The sequence below is a fragment of the Sapajus apella genome, unplaced genomic scaffold (assembly GCF_009761245.1).
Source record: "Sapajus apella isolate SASKATOON/1434 unplaced genomic scaffold, GSC_monkey_1.0 scaffold143, whole genome shotgun sequence".
NCBI classification, from domain to species: Eukaryota; Metazoa; Chordata; class Mammalia; order Primates; family Cebidae; genus Sapajus; species Sapajus apella.
The window spans coordinates 1636892-1659154 of record NW_022437083.1 but is presented as its reverse complement, the minus strand read 5'-3'; the positions used below and the strand labels follow the sequence as shown (position 1 = coordinate 1659154).

Below are 22263 nucleotides of genomic sequence, written 5' to 3'. Positions count from 1 at the left end.
TGCTGTCTATTGCTCCTTCTCAAAGGAGCTGGAGAGGGTGGAACCGTGTGAGTATTCTTGTTATCTCTTCTATTTTTCATGTGCGGTTTCCGCGGTATCACATAACTCCCCATCAGTTTGCAAATTAATTCAACCTCTTTTCACCATAGTGACTACTTCCCATTTGTAATTATTCTCAAGCTCTTGCCTGCAAAGCATTGAACATTCTTATTAAAGCTTGCTTGAAGATGTCTTCCTTTGATAAAGTGGCAATTATCAGGTATATGGGTTGTGCCTCAGAATCATTTATCTCTTACCATCAGTGGGATTGATTTAGCTTCTGAACACTATGAATCTGGACGCTTCCGAGGCAACAGCAGCATCACCAAATGTGACCGAGTCATTGTTACTGCGATGGTAATAGATGAACCTAGGCAGTAATGGGATTCAAGAACACCATGATCCCCTAGAGTTCTTCCTTTCAGTCTTAGATTGTTAATAGGAAATAGTCCAGATTCTAATTTTGCCGTTCTCTTATCTCTGCTCTGGGAACTCAAGAATGCCTTTGTCAATGTTGCTTAATTGCCTGGTTATACATTTTGAAAAGTACATATCTTGAATCAAGAGAACTATATGTATTTGCTGCAGTCTCCCATACAAATCCTTAGAAAATTAAGAAAATGTATCTTTTTAAAATTCATAACTATGTCGGAAGCAGGAGAGGATGCTCTTAGTGAAAATTACAAGAGATGCCTGAAAATCAAAAGGCAAATGAGATCACATTGAAGGGGGAAACCAAATCCCAAAACAGGCAAAGGAAGAACTCTTAAAAAAGAGGGAGGTATTCTAGGGGCAGCTCCAAGTTTGAAGAGGCAAGTATAGATATCTGAACAGGCTCTGGTTGGAATATGGCAGGAGAAACAGCCCCTTTTCTTATGCCAAGCAAAAGATGAAAAGGTGTCATCATTCAGGTGGGAGCAGTGAGTGTAGATATTTAGTCAGGAGACATTGCCATTCCCGCTCCTGAGTTTCTTCATTTTGCCAGCTTGGGTGTCCTCCAGAAGCCATTGTTCCAGGTTTGGCTCATCCAGCTGACACTGTAGTTTCTCTGGTTTCTTCTGTAGCTGTTCTTCTGCTCCTCTTTCTCTCGCACCTGTGTCAATGGACTTTGCCCTGCCAAAGACAGACACCACTCAGCTGGGCCAGGGGGTGCTAGAAGAGGAATCATCTTTCTTGTGAGTGCTCTGAGGCTTTAGATTCGGTTCTAGCATGTGGGAGGGACCCCTGTCATCATGTCTGTAATCATCCCGAGAGTAATCACTTCTGGGACCAATTGCCTTGTCTGTCTTACTCGTCTCCATAGTGGTCGTGCCTCCTCTGCAGTCGTCATCTCTGAGAGCCCACTAACAAATTCTCTTCTGTCACTGGCTGTCATGGAATCACAGCCTCTACCAGAGTCTCCACTGCCTCGATCATCATGTCAATCCTGGCCCCCCATCAATCCATATCCTGGAGTGAGCCATCTCTATACCTGTCCTGATACCCATCATGATACTGGCGTGAATTGTAGTGATCTCCATACTTACCTCCAAAGCTGTTATCACCTCTTCTAGGTAGGTAGTCATCAAAGCTGTCTGTGGCAGGATGGCTCCAATCTGTCTGTTTCGTCAGGATCCTGATCTCTATCCTGGCCAAGAGAACAATCATCCCTGTATTTATCCTGTGCTTGGTCAGCAATGTCCATTCTAATTATCCTGTTACCTAGAGACTCTTCCCTGAGACCCAGGGAACTGAACAGGGGATACAGGTCCTCAGACTCAGGATAACTGAAACTTTTCAACCTCTCTGGAGTGCTGGGTTCACTTGGTAAATGCACTGTACTGACATTTAATCCTCTAAAGAATTCCTTAATTGAATCTTCTGTCACCTCTTAGAGAAAGTCCCCTAGAAAAGCATGAAGTGTGGTGATTTGGGAAGATGTCTCCAACCAATATGGGGTCCCCTGGCATCCCATGGAGCAGCGAGAAGGATGGAATGGTGGCTTGGAGGTGTCCTATACGCATCATCATCATTACTGGGTCAAGGGGTTGAAACATCTCCTTCTGGCTCGTCTGTTTCATCAGCCCAGTCTAGGGACATAGATGCCTCCTCCACCAGTGCCCCCATCCTCAGCCAGAAAGTCTGTTAGGAAAATAGTCTTTTCCTTCTTCTCCTTTTCTGAGGCCACCATGTTAGGAGAGGGAGAGAAAACACAAAGACTTGATTTTACTTTTGAGGGTTACTTTTAGCAAGGTGGAAATGTAGGGAGATTGTGTCCCAGGATTGTGTAAAAGAAAGGCACCATTAGAGAATTATCAGACTTTCAATGTGGCTAGACAACAGATTGCCTGTGAAGGGAAAGACAGGAAGCTAGACGGAGACGACCTTTCGGGGCAGATCACAAAGGCCCCACCAGCTATGCTGTTGAGCTTGGACCTCCTCCCACTGGTGACAGGAAATCATTGAAAGGTTTTAAGCAGGGGCATAGCATGATCAGACTTACCTTTTAGTAAGATTCTGGGGACAAGGGCTGACAAGTTCCACTGGCAAAGCATTTCAAACATGACTGCAAATCAGACCAGATGTCATCCAACCAAATAAACCAAGAGGAGGAACAAGAGTGATGACAGCCATAGCACTTTTATTTTTCTTAAGAAATGACTTAAAAATTACAGAGTAAGTAGACTAACAATGATGACAGCATATGTATGTCTCCAAAACCTGAGAGTTCTGCAAGAGAGACTCAGCTCCAGGTGATTATGCTGAGTCTTCCTCCAACCTGAGCGTAAGCCAGGAGTGGGCAAAGCAGGTCTGGAAGAGCTCTGCCTGAACGAGGACTCCCAGCTCCATGCCAGGGGTCTGGGCACCCTCAGAGCAAGCCACAGAATCACTTTCGGTCATTGAGGACATGCCTCCTTCTCTCCTTTTCTGTTTTCCTGAGTGGAGTGTTGGAAATAGGCACAAAGCACAGCATAGTAGACAAAGAAAATGTTGTTTATGTTCATGAAAAATTGAACCCTAATTATACCTCTGGGAGCCAGTGGGAGCCACAAAATAGTGCGCCTTGAATGATCAATTTGTTAATAGACGCCGGCCACAGGGTACTTATTTTCTGTGCCATTTATAAAGCCTTTGACAGACAGAAGCTGCTTGCGTCAGTTCACAGGATTATATGATATAAAGGGTATTATGGCAATTCTTCTGGAGGATGTTCATTTAGTAACTGGTCATGAGAATGCCTTTCCTTTTATTAGTGCAATATTCCAGCAAATGCAATAGGCAGCTTAGCAGGGGCTCTCAAAAGTATACGCATTAACTTTGGCTCAGACACCAGAGATACACTTTGCTGCCATTTAAAATTAATTATTTGTAATATGTTTGTTAAGAAAATGGTTTTAAAATTTTATTTCTGTCTCTCAATGTAGGAGTGATAGCTCCTAAATTTCAATCACATGGACTGAATGACATATGCAAGGTCATGGTTTTCGACCCATCTGAGATGGAGAAAGCTCAGAGTATGCTTTCCCTTGGCAAAGGCTGAATTAGATCCACTTTCCAGCAGGACAGCCAGCTTTCCAAGAGCAAACGAGTCTCTAGGTGAGGCGAACATGGAAAAATGAAAGGATAAAACCGGTTAGTTGTTTGTAAGAGGGACAGCAGGTACATATAAGTAAGGTTCTTCAGCCTGAAACCAGGCTCAGCAACTCAGCCATGTTGAGCTTTGCCCATATTTGTTTAGGCTGAGCCCTGTAAAACTCCTGATATTATACTGGTTTTGACCAATGGCATCAATTATTGCTTATGCCTCAACCTAATGCTCCAGGAACAAAGTCATGACCGCCTAGAACTTGGCATAACCTGCAACTGCCTTAACTCCAAAGCCTTAAACTCCTCTACAGCTGTCGTTCCCTCACCCCTGTCACAGACCCGTGGAAAGCCCGGTTGGTTGACAGCTGTTCAGGCTCAGGGCGCCACAAGTCCCCAGGCATCTCCACAAGCAACTCCCACAGATACCTCAGTATAATTATTTTTAAAATATGCCCAGGAATTTTTTTACTTAAGCCACAGGGCTTGCCAAATACTTCTTAGAAAATACTATTTTGATAGTGCTGGAATTGTATCAATGACCTTAAGCAAGAGGCACAAAAGTAGAATGACCTCCAACTATGAGCTTTGATGAAAGTGAAAAATTAGGCTGCCTAGCCTAAACCACGAGTTCATGCATTCAGCTTTCCCCTGTCTTGTAAAATCCCAACCCCGCTTTAATGTAGGGTCAGCTGCCCTTTAGATACTCTCTGATGTGTAGCAGTTGGAGGAAGTCTTTAATCTCTCTGATGTGTATCTGTCGAATTAAGCCTTTATCTATTTGAGTCACTTAAATAACTTTATTTTGACATTTGATACCTAGAAAAATGTGTTTGGAATACTGTTTGTGTTGTCTGTCCTCAAAGCCGTCTACCGATGTGTGTCCAGTGGTGTTTGGGGTGGGTAGAGTGGGGTCAGCCTCTCTCTACCATGGTATTGAGATTTGTCTAATGCTGATTTACTAAGAACACTGCTGTATAGGACACAGCGAGTTTGAGGGTGGACGCTGCATGACCTGGATGGAGTGGGAAGGTGATGATTTGGTTATGCTGTCTTAGAAACCATTTGCAAGGAAAGAAGGTGGAATGGAGTAGGGGCAGAAGGGAATTTAGGTATCCTCGGGTGTGTGATGAGTGTACATTTCAGCTCATGAACTAGGAAGTTCAACAACTAGAACTTGCTTTATGGTCCATGACCCTACTTAATTTCTGACTCAAGCCCTGGGTCTGAGGGATAGGCAACACAGCAAAACTCTGTCTCTACAAAAAATATAAATGTTTCTCTGCTGGGTTACAGGAAAACCACGTCAGCTTTTCTTGGGAAGCCCACACAAGCCTAGGGTATTGCTAAGGCATTGGGGGTAGGGGAAAGCTCCTTGGTCCTAATCATCAGTGCCTATAGGAAGTCACAATGACATCAGTTATGCTGCCCTCCTGACTCCTTCAAGGCTAGGTAGGTCCCAGCTATTCCTGTGCTGGGAGCCTTTCTGGAATGTGTCTTTCTCTGGATTCTTGCCCTAACAGGGTTACAAAAATAGAACAAAACAAATGAAAAAACAGGGTAATGCCCCTCTACTCCTGGTACCACAGCACACTTCTTCCCAGCCTGGAACAATCTATTATTAAATCTATTATCAAATTATCTATTATTAAATCTATTATTAAATCACCTAATATTAAATCTATTATTAAATTGATCATTACATCATCTATTATCAAATCTATTGTTAAATCTATTATCAAATCATCTATTATTAAATCACCTATTATTAAATCTATTATTAAATTGATCATTAAGTCATCCATTATTAAATCTATGATTAAATCATCTATTAAATCAATTATTAAATATATTATTAGATCATCTATTATTAAATCATCTATTATTAAACCTATTATTAAATCATCTATTATTAAATCATTTATTATTAAGTCTATTATTAAATCTATTATTAAATCATCTGTTATTAAATCTATTATTAGTCTGCGAAAATTCCTCTCCTTTCATGTTTCTTCAACTGTGATCATTCTCAGGAATCTGCTTCTGCTAAGGGTAAAAAGCCAGCGAGACTTTTAGGGTAGTTTTGTTTTCCGACTTGCCACATGCCCCCCATGAAACAATGACCACCAAGCTGACTTAAATGAGGTGAAGGGAAGTGGGAAACAGAGGGAATAAAGAACACATACATTCATGTGTCTTTTGATTTTTATACCTTTCCATGATGTCTGCTCCATGCTGAGTCTGGCAACATGGGCTTTGGAATTTACTGATTGGATAATGCTCCCCAGAGCTGAGAGTCAGTGCCGTACCCAAAGGCTTAGGCAGAGATGGGGAAAGGGTGGCTCTCCACAGTGAGTGTTACCGTAAAGGAGGCAGAGAGAGTTAGGGCAGCAGTAAATATGTGGTAGAGACTAAGCAATAAAGCTTGGTAGCCTTTTGTAACCTTCTGCCATCCTATAATGATTGGATGTTTCTCCTGTGCCCCCAGAACACTTTCTTCTGTGGCCACAGACTCCATTCTACTGGGTTGGCCATCTTCATCCTGCTTCCTTCTACAGAAAGGAAGCTCCTGAGCTGAGGACATGTATTTGTTCATCTGTGCTCCATAAGCCCCTAAAATACAGACTGAATGAGTAGAGATTGCATGAGTAACTCCTTGGGACATCATGGACTCTGTACCTGCCACAGGTGGATCACATACCTGGGTGGGCAAGGCCTGCAGATGGAAACTGTGGATGAGAGCAAACTATGCTGCTCAACAAAATTAGGATCAGTAGATGGGAAGCACAGGCCAGAGCAAGCCAGGCAACATTCAGTGCTCAAAAATATAAAGTCATGGGTTTGAATTGTAAAATTCAGCTGGAGGGGATATGACTACAGAGCAGTGCATATAAGGAAGACACAGATATTTTATTGTTTCTAAACTTAATGTAACTGGCTCAATGTAGCTGACAAAATAACAGCAACGACAAAAACAAGTAACCTCACATATAGCTGCATTAGGAGAGGTACACAATCTAAAACAAAAAAGGTGACAGTCCACTTACCCCTCACAGAGCTGAGATCAAATCTGACCTCGGTTCAGTGTTTAGCCCCACGCACCAGGTTCCCTGAGACAGTGACCGAGAAAACCTTCTGACAAAATTAACCAGGAAGGTGGTTACATCGCAAACTTTATCTTGTGTTTCCAATAAATGGTGCTGGACCTATTGGATATCCATGTGGGAAACACTGAACATACATAAAATTAACTCAATACAGAAAAATTAACTCAAAATGGATTACAGACCTAAATGTAAAGCCTGAAACCATAAAGTCTAAATGAACGCATAAAAGTCTTTGCAACCTATGGTTGGCAAAGTTTTCTTAGAATGTTAAAAAAAAAATGAACTATAAAAAAATTTACTAGAGGCCAAAGTGGGAGGATTGCTGGAGGCCAGGAATTTAAGACCAACCTGGGCAACATAGCAAGACCCCTATCTCTGAAAAAAAAAAAAAAAATTAATGGCCAGGTGTGATGGCATGCAGCTGTAGTCTCAGCTTCTCAGGAGGCTGAGGCAGGGGGATCACTTGAACTCAGGAGTTTGAGGCTATAGTGAACTATGATCATGCCGCTGCATTCCAGCATGGGCAACAGAGACTCTGTATCTTTAAAACAAAATACAAGGTCAGGCGTGGTGGCTCATGCCTGTACTCCTAGCACTTTGGGCAGCCGAGGCAGGGGATTACGAGGTCACGAGTTCAAGACCAGCCTGGCCAGCATGGTGAAACCCCATCTCTACTAAAAATACAAAAAATTAGGCAGGCATGATGGTATGCACCTGTAGTCCCAGCTACTTGGGAGACTGAGGCAGGATACTTGCTTGAACCCAGCAGGCGGAGGTTGCAGTGAGCTGAGATTGCGCCACTGCACTGCAGCCTGGGTGACAGAGCAAGACTCCACCTCAAAAAGAAAAAAAAAGTACAAAAATAGAAGCCACAGATTGTAAGAAAATATTTGCAATATATATATATAGGAAAAAGAACTTATACATCAAACAAGTAAAGAGCTCTTCAACTCAAGAAAGGAAACAATACAACCCGAAAATATAGAAAAAATTAGACTGATACTTCACACAAAAAGGTACATAAATAGCCAATAAGTCCATGAAAAGATGTTTAACATAATCAGTCATTAGAGAAATAAAAATTAAAACCATCATGAGATACCACTGTACACTTACTAGAATCACTAAAATGAGAAAGACTGACCATACCAAGTGTTGGTGAGGATGTGGAGCAACTAAAACACTCCTACAATGTTGCCAGGAATGTGAAATGAAAGAAACACTTTGGAAAAGAGTGTGGCAGTTTCTTAAAATGTTAAGCATACACTGCCATATGGTCTAGCCATTCTTTACCCAAGAAACGGATAATATACACCCACATGAAGACTTATATACTTCATAGCAAGCCTTTATTTGTACTGGCGAAAAACAAAAACCCTGGAAGCAACCTAAGTGTCTATTATCAGGACATAATGAAGCAACCCCAGTGCCCATTACTAGGTACAAGCAATTTGTGGTTTATCCATACCGTGGGCTACTACTCAGCATTAAGAAAGAGCACACTATTGATACAGGCAATGACATCCATGAATCCCAAATCATCATTACATAAGAAAAGGTGAGATAATAATTCCATTGATATACAATTAATACTTTGTATACAACTATTTATGTTCCAGAAAATGCGACCTCATCTATAGCGTCGGCACTGCTTGCATGGGAACAGGGATGGCAGGGAAGACGGGCTTAAAGCAGACACAAGAAAACTCACGGCAGTGATGGGAATGTTCATTGTCTTGGCTGTGGTGATGTACACATGTGTCCAACTGATGAAGATGTGCAGTTTAGTATACTTTAATTCTATCTAGGTGAAATTGGGGGTGGCGGTGAATCTTTCCTTGGAGGAATAAGAAACAGCTTCAGATGTTGCTGGTATTGAGCATTCTAGGTGTGTTGAGCCAAAAGAATAGAAGGCTTGATTGAGGCAAACAGATGGAAAACAGAATTAAAGAAACACCTCGAAGACCCGGTGGCCATGCTCTGCACTGAAGAGCCAGGGAGAAGAAAGCTGGGGCTGAAAGAACACTGCCCTCCTGCAGACGGGGTCACTTCTTGTGTCAGAAATGATTCTGAGGAACCACACAGTCTGTTATGCTGCCATCAAACACGGGCAGAAAAATTCAGGGAACGATGCCCACATGGACCCTGCTCCAGGAGGAACCAATTGGTATTTGTTTTCTGGGTTTCTTCTGAAAGACTAAGGTTTTCTTTACCAATTTCGTGGTTAGGATGGGCTGTGAGTGGAGAGGACTTGGGCAAAGCAGGTGTTAGAGCCCAGCTCACAGTACTGCAGGACCTCACCACACTCCCAGACCACACAGCCAGGCACGGTTCCCCTCCCTGCTCCGCAGAGCACGGCACCGTCAGCCCTTCTTCCTGAGCACGGCACTGCTGCCTCCTCTAATATAGCTGAAGAACAGTTTCACGAGGGACAACCGTAGCAGGATGATTATCACTGCTGTGGATTAATGATAAGAGTTAGCATTTATTTACTACCTTACCATGGAAAAGATTGTGAGGCCAGACACAAAACTATTCAATGTCCTAACAGCACTGAAACTATAACTTTTGAGGCAGTTCTTTCTCTGAGGCAGAAATCATGTCCAACATTTAGGTCTTCTTCTAGGCAACAAGGCGAAAATTTAAAAAGTATTCTTAGTTGAGTGAATTAGTTGAGGCATTACTGATTATGCACTTTATGCATATCAACTCACACAACTTTTATTACAGTTATAATTGTTCTATTTTGGTATTGTTCTTGTTAATCTACTTCCTGCCTGATTTATAAATTTAAAAATACCGTGAGTATGCATATATAGGAACAAAACAGCATCTGTGGGGTTCAGTACTATCTGTGGTCTCAAGCATCCACTGGGGGTTTTGGATATGGATAAGGGGGAAACACAGTATAAGAGAAATTATGCAAATCCTGGAGATAATGTAAAAAAGAATCACAGCATAGCCTGTCAGTGTCACACTAAGAGTATCACCCAACAAACCTCCTAGAGATCATAATTCCCTAGGGGATATAACTTTGTGTGACTGTTAGTATTCAACATTAGGTATTTAATTGGTATTTCATATTGTAACTAAATGGGGACTTTTGCTCCATGATGAACTGGCTTCAGAACCTAAGACAGGGCGCCCGTGTTTGTTTCATGTTAACTGAACTGTTCTTTCTGCTGTATACCAGCTGGGGTGTTTCAGTCCTGTAGTGAATTTCAACATTCTTAAGAGGAAGTTAGCTCAGGAGAGGAGAAGGGGGTGTGCTCCCAGCAAAGGAAACAGTCTGCGTTAAAGGAGAGGGTCCTGGCACACACAGCTCACTCTGGGACCTGTAGTTCATCAACACAACTGAAGGGCAGGTGGCATGGGGAGACCTGGCACCTGAGGCTGAAGTGGTCACAGGGCTGGTCGGGGGGGGATGTATGCACAAGCCCAGGGGTCTACCCATGGCAAGCACATCAGAGCAAGTGTCAAGGAGGGCTGGGAAGAGGGACGCATTTGCTGACGAGCAGGTGACGCGGAGCAGAGTGAAGCTGACATGGCAAGTTTCTTCTCCGTTACTCAGTAACTGAAAGCCATAACTAAAAACATTTCAAGGTATTAAAAATTGGCTTACTGTGAAATAAAATGACCGACCCCATAACTTTTCCCCTCTAAAAGCCTTTTGAAGTTTAAATAGAAATCAGTACGTCAGCTCCCACCCTAAAGACTGAAAGAGATGGGCAGGGACAAGGAGCCCTGGCTCGCCAGCGGCAGGTGAAGAGGTCTAGAGGTGTGAGGAGAAAAAACAGATGGGTTTTCCTCACTCTCACACCACAGCTACCAACACAGACTTCTGTGACCAGCCGTGCGTGCTGCGGTGCACGGGGGTGGGGGGACGTCCCCATACACCAAGCAAGCAATCAATTCTGCAGCAGACACCAGCTGGGGGTCCTCCAGCCCAGTTCAATTCCAACACTATGTCATGGCCTGGAAATAGCATCAGATCCCACAGGGGGAGGCTCAGTACCACAAGACTGCTTCCCCTGCTGTGATGCTAATCTGAAACCCCAGGCTGTTTTACCTGTGCTTCTGACTGTAAGTCAAGGGTCCCACAACCCCCTCCCCAGGTTCAATTAGTTTGCTAGAGTGGCTCACAGAACTCAGGATAAGACTTGCATTTACCAGTTTGTTGCAAAGGGTAGTTTAAAGGGCACAAATAAACAGGCAGATGAAGAGATCCACTGGAAAAGGTGTGCAGGTGTCCTGAGCACAGGAGAGCGTCTGTCCCCATGGAGTTGAGGTGTTCTTTCCACAGCTCTCCAAAGTCTGTCCTTTTGGGCTTTTATGGAGGCTTGATTAGATAATTGGCCATTAGTGAACTTAACCTTCAGTCCCTCTCCTCCCAAGAAGTTATGGGTGGGCTGAAGAGTCTCAACCCTCTAACAATGCCTTGGTCTTTCCTATGACCAGCCCCATCCTGAAGTTACCTGGGGAACGCCAGCCACCAGTCTTGATAGCATACAAAAACACCTCCCTTTGGAGAGTCTAAGGCTGTTAGGAGTTGTACGCCGGAGCATGGGGGAAGGGTCAAATATTTAGATCACACTATCACAGATGGGTCCCAGAAACTTCTCAGTAAATTCCCATTTTATCTAATCCATTAAAAGCTTCATCACAAACATAAAATTACTTGAATTTTTAGAACAGTAACAGTAGAAAACCCAAATGCAGTGCTAATTAAATATAATAGCCATTAGTATTTTTAAATAGCATATTCGGAAGAGAGGTGGTGGTTTTATGAGAGTGTAATTAATCCACTTGCTGAATTAATTACCACTTTCCTTCTTATCTGGGCTAGCAGAGTGTTAGACAAATGAGAGGAACATTGTCAGTCAAAACATAAATATTAGAACCAACCTAAAAGTGTAGATGAATAGTTAAATAAATTATTTATGAAATACTCTGTACCTGTTTTTCTAAGTGAGATAGAATTCCTTGCTGTGCCCTAAGAAGGTATCTAGGGTTCTTAGTCCCTGGCACAGAGACATCACAAAAAAAGAAAACATTTAAAAGACAGGGTGTCACTGTGTCACCCAGGATGGAGTGCAGTGGCACAATCATAGGTCACTGCAGCCTTGATGTCCTGGGTTCAAATGATCCCCTTGCCTCAGCCTCCCAAGTAGCTAAAACCACAGGTGCACTTCACCATGCCCAACTAACTTTTAAGTACTTTTTTGTAGATTATGATCTCACTATGTTGCTCAGGCTGAAACAAAAGTATTGAATAAGTAAGTAGATACATTGTTTAGTGAACAAAAGTAAACCATGTATAAACATAATTCCAAGCACAAAGGATACATGTGTTTAAAGATTTTTTTGTATCTGTATAAACACAGAAAATATTTGGATGAATATGTGTCAAATTGCTAAAGTGGTTACTTCTGAAAAAGGGATTGTAAAGACAGAGAGGGGATTTGTCACTTCAGAAAAAAAAAGTCAGGTTTAGAAGGATACATGCTCAAGGCATGTGAAATGAAACATATAGGATATAAAGCTTCACATCAATACAGTCACACTTTTATAAGACATGTAGCATATACTCATTTTTAAAAGTAGAAGAATTTGCAAAAAAACTAAGAGTAGTCATGTTCAGATGGTGAATTAAGACAGACCATTGTTTTCTTTGATGCTTTAAAAATTTTTCCAAAATATCTGTAATAAAAATTTATTATGTTCATTATATACAGATCCAAGGTTTTTAAAATAAAAATTTTAAAGGAAGCATTACCCAAACTCAGTTCATGTGAAGCCATGCTCCTATGCCTGTAACTAAACGGGGATTTCTCTGTGTTCCCTGCCTATCAAACAAGAAAACTATTTCCAGTGGCAGGGGATGGAGATCTTCCCAACAACCTATAGTCCTTTGTAACTGATGCCCGCAAGTACCTGGACAGCAATGAAACAAGCCCCTGTGGCTAAGCTTCCCAGACTCGCTCACTCCACTCTTCATCTATCCACTAAGCCACGTGCTGTGGGCTCATGCATTTACGGTGAATGTCAAGCTGCCCCAGCCAAAGTGGTTTCTGGCTCGTTATGCTGCTTCTAACAAATCTGGGGATTGGTCAGCTTCAAAACAAAATTGGGCAAGTTACACACACACACACACACACACACACACACACGTAAACAACAAAAATTGAGTTGTGTGTGTGTCTGTTTATGAAGGGTGACACATATCCAGAAGACAGTGTAGCAGGATAGAATGCAAGTTCCAACATCACTAAAGATCAGCCCTGCCAGTTAAGGATCCATTCCAGGCAGCTTTGCAGCAGCAATGGGGACACATGGAAAGAGAAAGGAAGACACAGGCACATGCCACATGGCAGTTTGTGAACAAGATGAGCCAACACTTTGCACACCCCACCCCCCACAAAATAAATGGGGGTCACTTTCAAGGGTTAATTCTAACATATGGCTGATAAACTATAGGCATTTTATTCATAAGGCTAACTTTTCAAGCCACAAGAGCAAATAACCGCTGGGTGTGGTGGCTCAAACCTGTAATCCCAGCACGTTGGGAGCCCAAGATGGGAGGATCACTTGAGGCAAGACCAGCCTGAGCAACGTGGCAAGACCCAGTCTGGAAAAAAAAGTAAGTTATAAGAGACAAAATGTTCCAACCGCTTCTTTAGAGCACTGTGTCCGGGAAGGCAGCAGAGGAACATCTGCAGTTCTGCAGTGTCTGGGAGGAAAGTGCTGGACCTAAGGACTCAGCATGCACCAGTTTTGCCTTTCATGAGTAAAGAAAATAGAGATGTTATCATAAAAGCTTGAACCTACAACAGACAGAGTGGGACCCAGAACATGCAGATGTGGGCAGACAGGGACACCATGAGAGAGAGAGGATCCCTCCCACAGAGCTTTTCTAGAGGCCTTAGGGTTGGATTCCTGGGACTTGAGGTAGCACGTCCAAGATCCAGCCTAGCTCATTTTATAAAGTTCCCTTGACATTTAGACTATTTCCTCTCCATCGAGGCTGTGCTAAGGTCTGACTAGTTTTTGGCCTGAAAGAAATGATGAATAATGGCAGCAAGACTTGAGGAGAATCAAGAGGAGAACTGGTGCCTCTTTGTGAGGCACCAATTCAAGTGAGGTTGATGTGATTTCCAGGCAAGGGGAGGCTATTCTCCTCTGGCAGAGGGAAGAGATTGCTTTTGCCAACCGGTAGGGTCCAAAGGAATGTTAGGGTTTAAGATAGTTGCATTCAGCTACCAAAATGTTCCTAACGCAGGTCTCAAGCTCTTACAAGACTATGTGACTACTTCACATAGTCTTTTCTGCTGTGCTGCCATCATAATCAGATTCTGGGTCTGATTTTCAGCACAATCTGACCTGTGACTGCTCCAGACAACAATCTACTTAAAAGTTGTCATAGAAGCTACTGTTGGAAAGGAGGAGAAAGTAATTGGAAGATGGCATAATAGGGGCTTCATAGATGCTGATAATTGCAAATTTATTAATCCAAGGACTGGTTACATGGCTGTGCTTGCTTTGTGAAAATTCATCAAAGTCTGTAGTTATAACATGTGCACTTTTCTATAGGTTACACGTCAATAAAAAATATTGCTTGTGAAAAAAGTTTAAAAGAATAACAGTTGCCATAGAAGCTTTCTGGCTTTAAAAGTGTGTTGACTGCCTTGAGCCAGCCATTCTCTTGTGTTGTTATAAATAATCAAACTATTACACGTTGATTTTTAATAATAATTATCTCCATAGCAATTAAGAGAAGCTACTATCCAGCCTCTTAAAATATTGCCCTATCAGCTGGGTGGCTCACACCTGTAATCCCAGCACTTTGTGAGGGTGAAGCAGGTGAATCACCTGAGGTCAGGAGTTTGAGACCAGTCTGGTCAACATGGTGAAACTCCATCTCCACTGAAATATAAAAATCACCTGGGCATGGTTGTGGGAGCCTGTAATCCCAGCTACTCAGGAGGCTGTGGCAGGAGAGTTGTCTGAAACTGGGAGGTGAAGGTTGCAGTGAGCTGAGATCACAGCACTGTGCTCCAGCCTGGGTGATGAGAGAGAGACTCCATCTCAAAAAAGAAAAGAAAAGAAAAAAAACACTGCCTTATAATGAGTCATTGAGAAGTCAGAGTCTGAGGCAAGAACTAAAGTGCTCACACATTCTTATGGAGATACAAGCCTTTAAGAGTGAGGGAGGAGGAAACAGGAGGGGAAACAAGAAAGAAATGTGTGAGGCAGTGCAAGGTGAGTAATTACCGCACTGACCACTGCTTCACAATGAGGCCACAAAGAGACACAGTAGGTCCACGTGTGGCAACTGTTACGTTCTACTGCAAATCTCAGCCCTGTTTCCTACTCCAATCACTTCTGCAGCAACAGTTCTACACAGGTCTTAATCGGTTTTACACAGATACAGCCTGAGAGTGTCTTTCCCTGGTGGCTCTCCTCCTGCTCCAGGGTCACTGTAACGCCATGGTGGGGTGCTGGGAGAGCCCACTCAGCCCTGGGTACAACCAGGAAGTACCCAGGAGTTAACATCCGTGGGGAAACAGGAGCTGATGGATAGGGGTCCCCCTTTCATTTCCCAGAAGGGTAATTCTTAGACACATCTCACAAAGCTCCTTAGATCTCCTGACATCACTGAGCACCACCCAGAGTGGTGCCTACCTAATGTATCTTTGTACTGACTTTTCCACCTTCTGTGTTTCATTCCCCATGTCTCTCGTTCCTGCTCCTTGGAATCATTTCCCAAGTAAATTATCTGCTAGTTTTGTCTCTGGCCCTGCTTTAGGGGGAACAAGCAAAGCAAACTCTTTCGACAGGACATTTGTCCAGCATGCATGACAGATCACCTTGAAGTGGTCCACAGGAGAGATAGGATCCCTCCTAGTTCCCATTCTCACTGGTCAAACCTTACCTCACAAAGAGACAATTCTTAGTCTTTCCAAGTTGTGGCATCTGGTCCATTGTCAACCATTCAGGAAGTCTGATCTCATGTTTGAAGGGTGACCTGATGGGTTGGGGTGAGGGGAGGAGGAGGGATGAATCAAAGCAATCCAATAAGGTCCACGAGTTTAGTGTCCCATACAAGGAAGGAAATTCTATTCGAAGAAGCAAGAGACTGGGAAGCTGGCGGCGTTTGAGAGTCTACAGAACATTCAATGGAGAATCTGCCCAAAAAGCTGCTGAAGCTCAGGTCTGGTGCTCAGAAGAGAGGCCAGAGCTGGAGACGTGGATTTGAGAAGAGTCAGGCCATGGGAGGCCTGGAGGCTGCGGTAAGGATGAAGTCAATCTAAGGAAGGGACCAGAGAAGTGTTTACGTCAGAGCTCGGTATCTGAGGGGCAGAGGGGGCAGAGGAAGGAAGCCAAGGGGAGAGGACAATTGGAGTGAGGAGAGCAGGCGGATGTTCTGTTGTAGAAGCCAAGAAAGACAGGGGAAGAGTGAACAAGATGCTGTGAGGGGTCAAGCGAAAGGAAGATGGAGGAAGAATCTGTCCTGTCTGGCAATTAGAAATTCGTCTGTAAATCCTGTGAAAATTCTGCTGCAGTGGGAATGTGGGCACGTAAGCCAGGCCACAGTGGGCGAGGAGAGAACAGGAGGCAGCATGGTACCAGCCTCCACAGATGCTCTCAGAGGAACTTGGGAATGTTGGCCAGGAGGGCAAGCCGCCAAAGTCAGGGAGAGAGAAGAGGAGCTAATATTTACCTGGCGAGGGGCTTTCTCCTAAAGTCCTCACCAACTGCACTCCACAATTCTGGGGGAAAGGGATCACCGCAGAAGGAGAGATGAGGAAACCAAGGCTCATTAAAATTGCTGGTCCACGTTCACAAGACTGGAAAGGGGTGAGTTTGCACTCAGAAATTTGCACCTATGATTGTACGACTCTGATTCTTCTGCTACATGATGCACTGGACAAGGAAACGATGATCTGGGAAGGGCACTTGAGGCTGGGAGGGACTGGAGCTTATGAACAATCAGAGGAGCTGGAGACACAAGTGAAGAGAATACACGGTGGAAATTGTCCCACAGCCAGTGGGGTTAGGGGCAGAATGCCGAGTACACAACTGGGGGAAAAATCAACTAACAACAAAACCATGGGCATGTTTTTATCCCTGTCTTGGAGTTCCCTTTATTTTCAATCTCTAAATTAATGGAGAGCCCTTAGCTTTCTTGCCCAGAAATTAGGTTATGTTGCTTCCTAAAGTAGCACTTGGCTGGAGAGACATAAGCAAGTGGGTTCAGGGAACCTCTTACTCACAGGCCCAGGCCTGAAATAGTTCTCTCTAGTGCTGAAAAGAATATTATATAATGAACAAGAAATACCAGCATTGCTGTGGAAGTGGCAAAAAATGTAAAAGAAAAGGTTTCTTTCCTTGTCTACAACTTTTAAGTTTTAATTTTGAAATAATTACAGATTCACAGGAAGTAAAATAGGTAAGCTTTTTGGGGGAAAAAATTCAAAATGTATTTTCCAACAGACAGAAAGCACCAGCAGGTACAACGAAACGGGTTTCTCCATGGATCTTCTGTTCATGAGGCATCATTAGCTCAACAGTGAGAAAGCCACTGGTCCGTTTTTCGTGACATCCATTTCACAGTCTAAACAGGTACTAGTATGTGCTCACTTACAATTCCAGAAGGAAAGGTACACCTTGGCAGAAAGAGTAATCATACTAATAATATCTGGGGAATCCTAAAGTCAAGTGCAGTAACTAAGAGACAACACTTTGACTAACAGTCTTGGACCCACTTTTCCACCCAGAGGGCAAAGACTTTTCTCCCAGAAGTTGGAGTCTTTCTTTCTTTCTCCTGTCTTGTTAAACCAGGAAAGCAATGTTTCATTTGCTCTATTACAAAAGGAGATTACAAAAAAGGGCATCACAGAAACCTCTGGAACGTTCAGCTCTTCCCACCAACATAACTGTTAGATTTTAGACAGGGCCTGGGAACACTTCGTCAGTCCCAAAATAGGAAAACTGACTCTATGGCTACAAAAGAATATAAAAATAAATGAGGTAGATAAATTAAATCTTTCACACCCAGGAATTGCCTATTCTGACTTCGTAGCCTTCATGAAATATTCAGGAAGAAAACACACACAAAAATCTCTATAATTACTTGGCTTAAGTCCCAACAAGGAAATTCAACAAAAAAATTAGTATATGAACCAGTGATCGTAAACACACCCTTCCATGAGTTTCTTCTCAAGAATGAAAACCCAGTTCTTCAATAGAGTAGGCACTGAGAAACGAAATGAAGCCGCCTGAGATTCCCCACTCAGGTGCCCCCGTCTTCCGGGGTTCAGGAGGAGAACAGCACCTGGGAAGTGTGGAGAGGACAGTGGCGCTCTCAGGCGCAGCAACACACACACTAACTCCCCAAGTGCTACCGCGAGTCCATCTGAGGGCATCCCACTTAAGGTTCTAAAGTGGAAGCAGGCCAGGCCCAGTGGCTCATGCCTGCAATCCCAGAGCTTACTGGCCAAGGCCAGTAGATTATTTGAGGTCAGGCGTTTGAGACCAGCCTGACTAACATGGTGAAACCCCGTCTGTACTAAAAAAAAAAAAAAAAAAAAAAATTAGCTGGGCGTGGTGGCGCGTTCCTGCAGTCCCAGCTACTCAGGAGGCTGAAACAGGAGAATCGCTTGAACCTGGGAGGTGGGACTTGCAGTGAGCCGAGATAGATCGCACCACTGCGCTCCAGCCTGGGTGAAAGAGTGGGATTCCATCTCAAAAAAAAAAAAAAAAAAGCTGAAGCAAGTTTATAATTCTGCACCCTTAGTTTTCTTTTCTTTGTTTAAGTACGTTCAGAGAAACAGTAAGATGCGGATGGGGGGCGTATACACATGGGCCCCTAATCCAGGTGGCAGACCTTGTCCTTTTACCACAGATGTGAGTTATCACGGAAGTACACGGTACCCCACCCTCAATCAGGCTAAGTCGTTGTCTTTTCCATGCTGGGTCAGTGAGTTCCAGCGGTTCACCTTGACATAGGTAACAGTCTTCGGAAAAAAATTCTAGGTTGTACGAAGGTTCTATGTATACAGTTTGTAACAGGTACAAAAGCTACTTTGCAAGACACGCTTCTTCCTCTCTCTGTTTTGTTAAATGCTTGTCTTTATTTGTTTTGGTATGACCTTTTTTTGTTTGTTTGATTTTTCAGCTTTTTGCAAAGCAGCATAGCAACAATCGTGACTGGGACGTGCCTGAAGTTGCGGTCACAGCCTCCAAAAACATCATTTGCATATCAGTAAGAAAAAGAAAATAGGAGGTGAGTGCTTACCAGAAAAGCAGATTTGGAGATTTCACTCTGTCTGCACTTCTCCTTCCATGCAAGTTCTCTGTTAGCGTCACTGACTGCAATCTTGCTTTCTTCCAGGAAGTGAAGGAACGTGATCGGTCAGTAGCACCTGGTTTTCCCATATCTGCACTGATGGCTGGTTGGGAGCCATCCATCTCGGGGATGGTGGTGTCATTCTGGCCTCCAAGGAAGCCAGGCAGGTAGGACACCCCCACTCCGATCACTGGGCTCTCACTGGTCTCCATGGCCAGGCTACCATTGAGCATGCTGGTGTCCTGGTTCCACACCACGGGGCCCACAGTCACCGAAGGGGCCAGGATTTCCTCGGGAAATGTTTCTGAGACTTTTTCCCATCTGTTCTTAACAGAGCCATGGTGTTCTCGAGGGCCAGCTCCCTCCCACGGCGGCCGAGTTACTGTTCGCCCCGTGTATCACATAATGGACCTTCAGGTTGACGTCAGTGGCAAAACTCGCCCACAAGTGTTGCGTATCAGAGACTTCTCTCCGGTGTGAGTCCACTCGTGACTCTGAAGTGCGCCAGTGGGCGAAAAGTGCTTCCCACACCGTGTGCAGCCATGTTGCTCAGCATGGCTGGGCTGCTGCTAGAGGGGTCATCCTGGGGACAATGTTGGGGGTCCCACCAACGTGCCAGGAACTTCCACTTGGACACAGGTTGGCTGGGCTCAGATAAGCATGGGAGACCACTCCACACCTGTGCTTGTGGAGGACCGCCTCATCTCCAGCTTTGACGTCAGCTGGGGAGATGTTCAGTGGCTTCCTCTTCCCTTTCTTGGAAGGGTCTAGCACCACCGTGGAGAAAGGACTCTGGAAGAGCACCGAGCCTGGCGTCTGAGGAAGCACAGCACATGGGAGAGGTGTCGTGGCGTTTGGGAGCACCTTGGTTCCATCCAGCTTCAGAGCAAAGGGAGTCAGCCTTGGGGACAGAGAGCTGGCAGCCGAAGGGGTGTCGGCGTGAAGTAGTTTGACTTGTTTCAAGGCATCCAGAGACAGACCTTGGCTTCCAGCTTTCCAGCTGAACAAAGTCACAGCCGTAGAAACCTGCTGGGACATATGGCTGCCCAAGGTCACCGTCCGCCGCCAGAGTGGAGGGCATGAGAGGGCCACATGTGCACCTGGCTGCAATCTGCTGGGTGAGCTGGACCTGCTAAAGCTGCTGCTGCAGACACAGGATGTGCTCAACACCCATGGGTGCTGCTGATGTTGGGCACTGGGGCAGGCAGCTGATATGCCCTCCACTGACTCACCGCCACCTTGGCGCCTCTCAGCGCCTGCAAGGTCACATTTGTAAACAGCTTATGTCTTGGGGGCAGGTGCCAGGGCCCTCTCTGTCTTTAGGTACACCACAGAGTCCACAACTGGCTTCTTCATGTCCACTGAGCCACCACCATTCTCCCCGTGGCCATCCTCACTGCTTGGACTGGGTGGTTGGTAGCTAAGTACAGCTCTGGAGAAGTCTTCTGAAGACACTGGCCCCTTGCTGTCATTCATGATGAGAACAGGTAAGTTTTTAGTGTGATTTTTTTCTTATCTTCCAATAACTCGGAGATGCTAAAGAGCTCTGCGCAGCGCTTCTCACAGACACGCGTCTCCTCCCGGTGAAGCCATTTTACTGTGGCTTCATCCTCACACAGGTTTATTATTAAATTCTTGTACATCTTGTGTAATCCACATCAGAAGTGATGGGGTACAGAACTGTTGGAAGGCAGCACTATTGTGCTGTTATATTCTTTGAAAATAAGTCTTAAATGTTTCTATAAACAAGAGCAAAGAAATGAGTTCTGCAAAGGATTTCATTAGAGGAGAAAAGATAATTCAGTTTTTAAAACAATTTTCTTTTATGATGAAGTATGACACATTCTGAAAAATATAAATCTAATGTAGAGTAGAATGTGACCCTTACCCAGATCAAGGTCATTGACTGCAGCCACTCCTGGGTGGGTCACTGGAGCCCCCAGCTCGTCACCACCAGTGCTGCCGGGGACACGGGAACTGACCCCGGACTTTGCAGATGCAGCCCAAGCCGCAGTGGTATAGGACATTGTGATATTATTTATTTAATATTAAAACAAACACAAACTAAATTACCTTCCTAGCTGCATTACTGTCAAAGAAGAGAAATGAGAATGAAAGATGAGAATCAATGTGGAATTTCATTGTACTGATATTGTTTTTCTATTTTGCCATGACAAAATATTCATGTGTCATTGGTGTGTTTACATTTTTTTGAGAATTAATGAGAAGTTCTAGCAGGATAATAGTTGCATGAGATAACATCTTCCCTCCTTCCCTTATAATCATGTTAAAACTTCATTTTAAGCAAAACTAGGCTATTCTTACCCAAAGTTCGGCAGCTGTTAATAAATAAATGCTGTTCATTTTGTTGCTTGCCTTTGGTCTGCTCCAAAGCCCTGAAGTGATTTTCTGCTAGTTTTGTTCATTTTTATAGTTGTTTCTGGAAGAGAACACTTGCTGAGCTTTCCACTGGAACTCAATCATTTAATTTTTACTTGTGTTTTTGATTTTTTTCCTGAGCCAATGTTTTTATTTTTCATAGAGTATGTATTTGTTTTCTAAGACTGTCATTACAAGGTACCACACACTGGATGACTTGAAACAACAGAAATTTTTTATTTTATTTCTTCGAGACAGAGTCTCACGTTGTTGTCCAGACTGGCGTACAGTGGTGCCACCTCAGCTCACTGCAACCTCTGCCTCCTGGGTTCAAGTGATTCTCCTGCCTCAGCCTCTCCTGATGAGTAGCTGGGACTACAGGTGCCCACCATCATGCCCAGCTAATTTTTGTATTTTTAGTAGAAATGGAGTTTTGCATGTTGGCCAGGCTGGTCTTGAACTTCTGACAGCAGGTGATCTGCCCGCCTTGGCCTCCCAAAGTGCTGGGATTATAGGTGTGAGCCACCACGTCTGGCCCAAAAAAGCTTTGAAGGGCTGTTCAACCTATAGACCTCATCATAGACTCAGCTGAAGCCTCTCCTCAACTGCTTCATAGTTTAACATTTCCCCCTTCACAAGCCTGCCTTCCTCACTTCTCATAGGTGTTGTTCTCTTTTTATTTTATTTTATTTATTTTAGAGATGGGGTTTCTCCATGTTGGTCAGGCTGGTCTCGAACTCCTGACCTTAGGTGATCTGCCTGCCTTGGCCTCCCAAAGTACTGGGATTACAGGCATGAGCCACCACGCCCGGCAACAGAAATTTA

At 44.0% G+C, this 22263-nt stretch overlaps 1 pseudogene; it reads right to left on the bottom strand.

Annotated features, from left to right (window-relative positions):
- Positions 1 to 15972: 15972 nt before the first annotated feature.
- Positions 15973 to 20702, bottom strand: LOC116540654 (annotated as a pseudogene).
- Positions 20703 to 22263: the final 1561 nt, after the last annotated feature.